The 7,962-nt window shown below is 42.5% G+C and overlaps 1 long non-coding RNA gene across 1 annotated transcript in view; it reads left to right on the forward strand.

Moving 5' to 3' along the window:
• Positions 1–681: 681 nt before the first annotated feature.
• The window catches only part of LOC310838113, a 76,860-nt gene continuing 69,579 nt past the window's right edge, over positions 682–7,962 (forward strand). Inside the window, exon 1 of the long non-coding RNA XR_014560684.1 lies at positions 682–2,616. This is a non-coding gene — a long non-coding RNA (uncharacterized lncRNA). The remainder of the gene's footprint in view (positions 2,617–7,962) is intronic.

Below are 7,962 nucleotides of genomic sequence, written 5' to 3' on the forward strand. Positions count from 1 at the left end.
TCTCCTGCTGTCAAGGGGGGTTTTGATGGTTATAGATGAAGGAAATTTCAATCTTAGAGTCAATTTTCCAGGCTATTTAGCTTGCAAGATCTTTGCTTCAGTCTATTTACAAAAAGCGGAAGGCGGACTTCCTGCTTACATCTTCCCGCTTCAGTGCCAAATTCAAGTTTGTCCCTTTGATCAAAGGAGCGATTCCTTTGATCTCCCGATCTTTCAATTCTCCTACTCACGGGTTGTTGTTTAAAAGTCGAATTGTCACAGGAAAGAGGACAGCGCTCTCCGGCATCAGCTGTGCAGCTTCGCTCCGCAGAGGTAGCGATTGACTCTCAGCAGCGCGCCAGACACCCCTTCTCGCTCCAGAGCCCTTTGCAGGGTTCCTTTGCCGATCGGGGGGGGGGCGCAAAGGTGCCCGCCGAGTCCCACGGTCGCAGGCTTCACCCGCCTGCGGTTTTGGAGAGGGAATCCGCCATTGCCGATGGCGCTGCCTCCGGAAGTCTCACCAGTTAGAAACTTTAATGATCCCAGCAACAGAACAAAGAACATGTATTTTAGGAATGGCGGTGCTTCCAATGAAGAGGTCCACTCCCTCACATCCCTAGTCACCCCCTTCACTTCTGCGTCTCGTAATCTGAGCTCGTTCCCTCTGTGCTTTCTGTCCTGCCACTTTGGCAGCTCTCCCTGACCTTGGGGAAAGCAGATGGATGCTTTCCAGAGACAGTTAACTCTCTCTCTCCCAGTGGTTCTTCTGCAAGCTGTTCCCCCTCCAGTATTTCCCAGCTTCTGCCTTCTGAACTATGTTCTTTTGCAAATCACTGTTCCAAATCTATACAGTCCTCCTGCTCCTGGGAAGATTCAGATTGAGGCTCCCACAAATGCGTCTCAGTGCAGCTGTCCTCAGTTGGGTCCCTGATGAGGTTTCGGTTTAGGGGAGCAAGCATGGGCCAGGCCCATGGGTGGGGGCGAGGGGAGAAGGGAAGAGAAGTAGAGGGGATGCTTCCTTGCAAGGCTAGTTGTTGTTTCTCCTTAGTGTGCGCCTGTAATTAGCGAGCGTGCTTTTAACTGTAGTGCATCCCTTTGTCTTGGAGTGCAAGATGATTCAGGAGGCCTTAGAGCGAAGCACGTGTATCTCACATGTGCCTTGGGAGCAATGGTGGAGGGACGGTCGGGGTGCTTAAAAGGAGGCTGTTGTTTCGTTAGGGGAGGAGTCTTAGCGACGTCGAACAGGAAGAGCCAACTGCGTCTACAGGATACATGTGCTTGCTACTCTTTATTGGAAGATGGGCAGTGGAAGTGGCACATGCTTGTGCTAAAAGCAGATCTAATGAAGATTAAGTTAATGGCAACCTTTTTTAAAAATAATAATATTCTTTATTGATTAAAAAAATTGCATGTCTATACAAACATTATGTACAATCTCTTAACAGGTGGGGGGGGGAGAAAATAATAGAAAATAGAAAATTTATAAAGAAAGAAGAAAATAAAAAATAAAGAAGTAACAAAGAGAAGAAACCAAGAAATAATAGTAAGAGTAAAAGACAAAGTTATTTACATAGTAAAAGTACTCTTCGACACAATCATTCCCATCCCGCTCATTCTACTGTTTGATATAACATTCTTTTTTACCCAGGCTTACATTATATAATATCATTTCTTTCTGCTTTGTATACATTCCTTTTCTTTACAAATATCACTCAGTTTCTGCTCATATGGAGTTATTTGTACAATAAAGTTTTACATAATTCTTAAATATTATCCATTCTCTAGTTGTTTTTTGTTTCCATATTCCTCTAACTGATCTCATCAGTTTTGCTAATTGTAGATATCATAACATGAGTATCTGCCCATCTGTAATCTCTGAGAGCGTTTCATTTTTCTAGTTCCTTGCTATAAGGGTTCTAGCTGCTGTTATATCATACATAAATAATGATCTTATAACTTTTTTAATTTCTGATGGTAATATACCAAGTAGGAAAACCTTTGGCATTTTGTTTTAAAAGTAATTTTAAATAGTTTCTTAAACTCGTTATAAATGTCATTCCGGTATTTGCCAATGGCTACACAGGTCCACCACATATGATAGTATGACCCCTCCACTTTTTTACATCTCCCACAGGTTGATGTTTTCCCTTTATACATTTTAGCAAGCATTTTGGGGGTAAGATTCCATCTATATACCACTCCCTGCAAGGCCTTTCCCACCTGGCCTAGGGGGCGGGGCCCAGACTCACCCAGCCCTGCTATGTGAAATATGTATTCTGTAGTTGACCTCCTTTGTAATGTGTTGTTTTGAAATCTTTAAGATAATAGTTTAGCTTTCTGTTACGTTGCTTTGACCGTATACTCTATATTTCACATTTTCACATGGTTTTATTTATGTTTTATTGATTTAGTATGCTGTAAATCGCTTTGAGGTTTTTAAAAAAAATATAAAGTGGTATAGAAATTAAATAAAAAAAGTATAGAGCAGGGATCTCCCACATGGGGTTGCTCAGATGTTGGGTAACAACTCCCATAAGACTCAGCCCAGATGGTCAAGGTTGATGAGAGGTGTAGTTCAAAAGCTCAAGGGTGCAAAATCTCACATTTCTTACAACTTTTCATTGTGAATAATTATAGGTAAAACTTTTGTTGATACAGAGCTCATTTTTAGGGAGCAGCTCGTCACTTCTGCCTTATAAAGAAACCCAAATATATTGACATACAAATAAATTGACATACTTTAAAAGCAGATTTCTGAACAGAGGTGAACAATCCATGTGTTCTCAATCCATGATTTGTTTTTCATATGTATAAAAATGTTTATTTCACTGTGGGGAGAACCTGGGGCAAGGGATAAGAATGCAGGGTCGGCCTGATATCCATCATTTCTCTGGCTCTGACAGCGGCCATCCAGGCTGTTCACACATGCGAGGGAGCCATTGGCTGCTGCAGTCAACATGTCTCGACCCTGTGTGTCTAAACTCTCAGGAGGCAGAGACCCAAATCTGGGCTGAGACAAGGGGATGGCAAATCTCTAGCTAGAGACTGACTTGTGGGAATGTTTAGAAAGGCAGGAGAGGATATATTATTTGATGATATCCTTACTAACTTGTGTTAACAAGTTCTGTATATTAGCATAATTCAAACATTCTCCTTTTCAAATTTGCACAGTGGTAAGCTTGTTGCAGGCTCATCTGAGCCTCGCTATTTAAGGTTCCCGATAAGATCCCTTGTTATCCCTCTTTAGAAGTGTAGACACGACAATCTTTTTAAAATCAATATAAAAGTAGTTTATTCATTTTCATTCAGTTCACAATTAGATTTCTGAAGGCAGGTGTAAGTTACAAAAGTATATATTGATATTTATATCTATATCTATACATAAACTATAATCTAAGGGAGTTAGTCCCAAGTGACTGCGACTGAGCAGTCACTTCTCCTAACACATAGAAAAAAACAAAATGGAGAAGAAATAATGAAGCACATGGAGGAGGTGCGCTCCACCACCCAGAATAGGCCACACCTATTTCAAGTCACATGTAGAGGAAGCGCTTGTCCCAGCTCAGGAGGAAAGAGGAAGTTTTCTCCTGGGTGGCACAAAGCATCCCCTAGCATGTCCACTCTAGGAATGTTGTACCTGACTGCTATGAATTTCATATCCCACAGACCCAAGCTCCTCCTGCCCACTGACCAGAAAAGTCATGCCCCCCACAAAAAAAGCCCACCCTGAGATTCCTTCTTCTTTCGCTCTCCAATTTTATAAAGGCAAACTCCTATTATGCAAGAAATTGCTTTAAAAAATTGTAGTGGCTCCCTCATTGTGAATAAGGGAGGTTCATAGACCACAGAATCATAGAGTTGGAAGGGACCAAGAGGGTCATCTAGCCGAAAACCCTATAATGCAGGAATCTTTTTGACAAGGTGGGGCTCGAACCCACAACCCCGAGAGTCTCATGCTCTACCAACTGAGTTATCCCAGGACTTGGATCAAATTCAGCCGATAGGATTGCAAGGAATCGGGAGCAAAGCTTTTGTATGAATATATTACCTCAAGTTATTCTGATGCTCCCAAATGCACTGGTACAAATAAATTTTCAGATTGAACAAGTGGTATTATTATTATATGGGACGCGGGTAGCGCTGTGGGTAAAAGCCTCAGCGCCCAGGGCTTGCCGATCGAAAGGTCGGCAGTTCAAATCCCCGCGGCGGGGTGTGCTCCCCCTGCTCGGTTCCAGCGCCTGCCAACCTAGCAGTTCAAAAGCACCCCCGGGTGCAAGTAGATAAATAGGGACTGCTTACTGGCGGGAAGGTAAACGGCGTTTCCGTGTGCGGCTCTGGCTCGCCAGATGCAGCTTTCTCACGCTGGCCACATGACCCAGAAGTGTCTCCGGACAGCGCTGGCCCCCGGCCTCTTGAGTGAGATGGGCGCACAACCCCAGAGTCTGTCAAGACTGGCCCGTACGGGCGGGGGCACCTTATTATCATTATCATTATCATTATCATTATTCCCCAGCCAATTTGGGCGACTTCCAGCAAAATATAAAAACATAATAAGACAACAGACATTAAAAACTTCCCGATTCTGCTTCTTTGACAGAAGCCGACAAATTTAGGACAGATGCTCTATATCAACTCAATGACGGAACCAGGCAGAGGGCCTTCTTGGTAGTGGCACCTGCTCTGTGGAATGCTTTCCTGTCAGATGTCAATGAAATAAGCATCTATCTGACTTTTATAAGACATCTGAAGGCATCCCTGTATGGAGAAGCTTTTAATGTTTGATGTTTCATTGGCTTTTTAAAAAATGTTCTGTTGGGAGCTGCCCTAGTGGCTGGTGAAAGCCAGCCAGATGAGCGGGTATAAATAATGTTGTTGTTGTTGTTGTTGTTGTTGTTGTTGTTGTTGTTGTTGTTGTTGTTGTTGTTGTTGTTATTATTATTATTATTATTATAACAACGTATTATTATTATGACACCCAACTCTATCTGTTGATGGATGGCCATCCTGACTCGGCCCCAGACACACCGATCAGATGTTTGGAAGCTGTGGCTGGATGGTTACGTGGGAGCCGGTTGAAGTTAAATCCTTCGAAGACACAGGTCCTTTGACTGAGTTGGGACGATAGGGGATTGGGGGCGGCAACTCCCATCTCTTGCGAGAGCACAATTAGTGCCAGCACTGTTCGTTAAGAGTTTGGGTGTAATCTTCGACACCTTTCCATGGAGGTGCAGATTGCAGCTATAACAAAGGCGGCATTTTTTCATTTCCGCCAAGCTAAGCAGTTGACTCCTTTTTTTTGCATATAAATTTTTATTAATTAACATCAATAAACAAAACAAAACAAAATATATTAGTTTCACATCGTTTTTCACAACTTATTTCTTTTTTGGACTTCCCTCAGCTGTTCCGTAAATCATCCATAGTTATAATTTTAATTACACATTTCTCAGATTTATATTGACATTATTTATCTCTTTTTTCCTATTCCCTTTAGACAATACTTCTTACTTTTTTCACAGTGCTTCTTTAAATCCCTTAAGCGTCATCTGTCCCTCACTTATATATTCCAGATATTCCACAAATTTCCCCCAATCCTCGATGAACGTTTGGTCTCTTAAGTATCTAATCTTCCCTGTCAGTTTATCTAGCTCTGCGTAATCTAACAGTTTCATTCTCCATTCTTCCACAGTCGGTATTTCTTGTTGTTTCCATTTCTGGGCCAGTAACACTCTTGCTGCTGTTACTGCATATTGAAAAAATTTACAATCTTTTCTTTTTATCTCATTTCCTACTATTCCTAACAGAAAGACTTCTGGTTTCTTTGTGAATGTATATTTTAAAATCTTCTTCAGTTCATTGTATATCTTTTCCCAGAAGTCTTTCACTTTCTTACATTCCCACCACATTTGATAAAAAGTACCTTCTTTATCTTTACATTTCCAACACTTATTGCATGTCTTATACATTTTTGCTAATTTTGCCGGTGTCATATACCATCCATAGAACATTTTCATCACATTCTCTTTTAACGTCATACAAGCAGTAAATTTTAAGCCCTCCTTGCATAATTTTCCCCAGTCCTCAAATTGTATATTATAACCCACATCTCTGGCCCAACGAATCATTACCGATTTAACTTCTTCATCCTTCAAATTCCATTCTAAGAACAGTTTATACATTTTGGATAGATTTTTACCATCATTATCTATAACTTCACTTTGAAATTTAGAATCCTTGTCCACAAAACCTCGTTCTTTACCATCTTTCCTAAACATCTCATTTATTTGGAAGTAATGCAACCAATCATATACATGTTCTTTAACCTGCTCATAAGGTTTTATCTTCCATTTTTCTCCTTCTTTAAATAGCAATTGACCATATGTTATCCACTTACTTCTCATATTAGTTTTCTTTACAGTCATAACTTCTAGAGGTGATAGCCAGCGTGGGCTAAGCAGTTGACTCCTTACCTCTCTCGTCCTGACCTATCCACTGTGATCCACGCAATGGTCACCTCCAGACTGGATTTTGGTAACTTGCTCTACATGGGGCTGCCCTTGAGACTGACCCAGAAAGTCCAGCGGGTGCAGAATGCCGCGGCGAGACTCCTTACGGGGTCCTCCCTGTGGGATCACATTCACCCGGTACTATACCAGCTGCACTGGAGTACAGGATCAGGTTTAAGGTGTTGGTTTTAACCTTTAAAGGCCTATACGGCCTAGGACCCTCGTACCTACGGGACCGCCTCTCCTGGTACGTCCCACAGAGAAACTTACGGTCTTCAAATAAAAACATCTTGAAGGTCACAGGCCACAGAGAGGTTAGGCTGGCCTCAGCCAGAACCAGGGCTTTTTCGGCTGTGGCTCCGATCTGGTGCAACGCTCTGGGCTAGGGCCCTGCCGGACTTGACATCTTTCCGCAGGGTCTGCTAGAGAGAACTGTTCCACCAGGCCATTGGCCAAGGCACAGCCTGACCCCCTCCCTTGGCAATCCTCACAGAACTCTAGCCCAATGGTTGCCATTAATCTGATGTGAACTGATTTTATAATGAAATGATTTTAGAATGTTGTATCATTTTACTGTTGTTAGCCACTCTGAACCCAGCTTCGGCTGGGGAGGGTGGGATATAAATAAAATTTTATTGTTATTATTTTTATTATTATGCTTAATTGAATAGCAGTTCCCGGAAGCCGCCAGAAGGGGAGAGATGCTCTTGGGCTCCCATCCTCCTTGCAGGCTTGGCCACCATGAGGAGACAGTGCTGAGATTCCTGCATTGCAGGGGGTTGGACTCGATGACTCTCAGGGTCCCCTTCCATCTCAACGATTCTATGATTCTAACAGGGTGCGGGACTAGATGGGCTTGATCAAACTACAGGGCTCTTCGCGGGATCTGTGTGTGTGAGAGAGAGTGAGAAAGAGCGTACCTTCTGGGAGAGGCCACGTCTCTTCTTTGCAAGGAGGATGAATAAGCTGTAACACCCCCCCCCCAAATTAAAACTGCCTTCCACTTTTTTTAGTATTTCCTGTGAAGAAAATTGCTTTCACATCCGTAGCGTACATTTGGCAGGCATCTAAGGTACCCCCCCAAAGATTCATGGGAGTGGTCGAATGGGAGGTATTCTTTGACAGCGTGTCTGTCTTGCTGCTGCTGCATGTCACTGTTCCCTGTTTCTGTGTGTCTGTGAGGAGAATACAGGACACTGCAAAAGACACAGGGTGTTATGAATGTGCAATAAGCCAGACAGAGAATGGTCCCTCCCTATAATGTAAATAGAGAGACTTCTGTTCAGGAGATTTCTGTATAAAGAACACTTTGTTGAGGTGGAAGTGGGGACTAAGTGAGGTTGGAGTGGAACCATGTTTGCATGAACATGAGAATGTAAAATGTGGTCTCCATTTAAATATTTATTAAAATAATTTATTCATTTACCCAGAAGAGTCATTAGGCTTTTTTTGCTGTAAGCTGCTTCCTACATTGTAA

This window comes from Podarcis gaigeae, assembly GCF_964106915.1.
Source record: "Podarcis gaigeae genome assembly, chromosome: 2".
NCBI lineage: Eukaryota > Metazoa > Chordata > Lepidosauria > Squamata > Lacertidae > Podarcis > Podarcis gaigeae.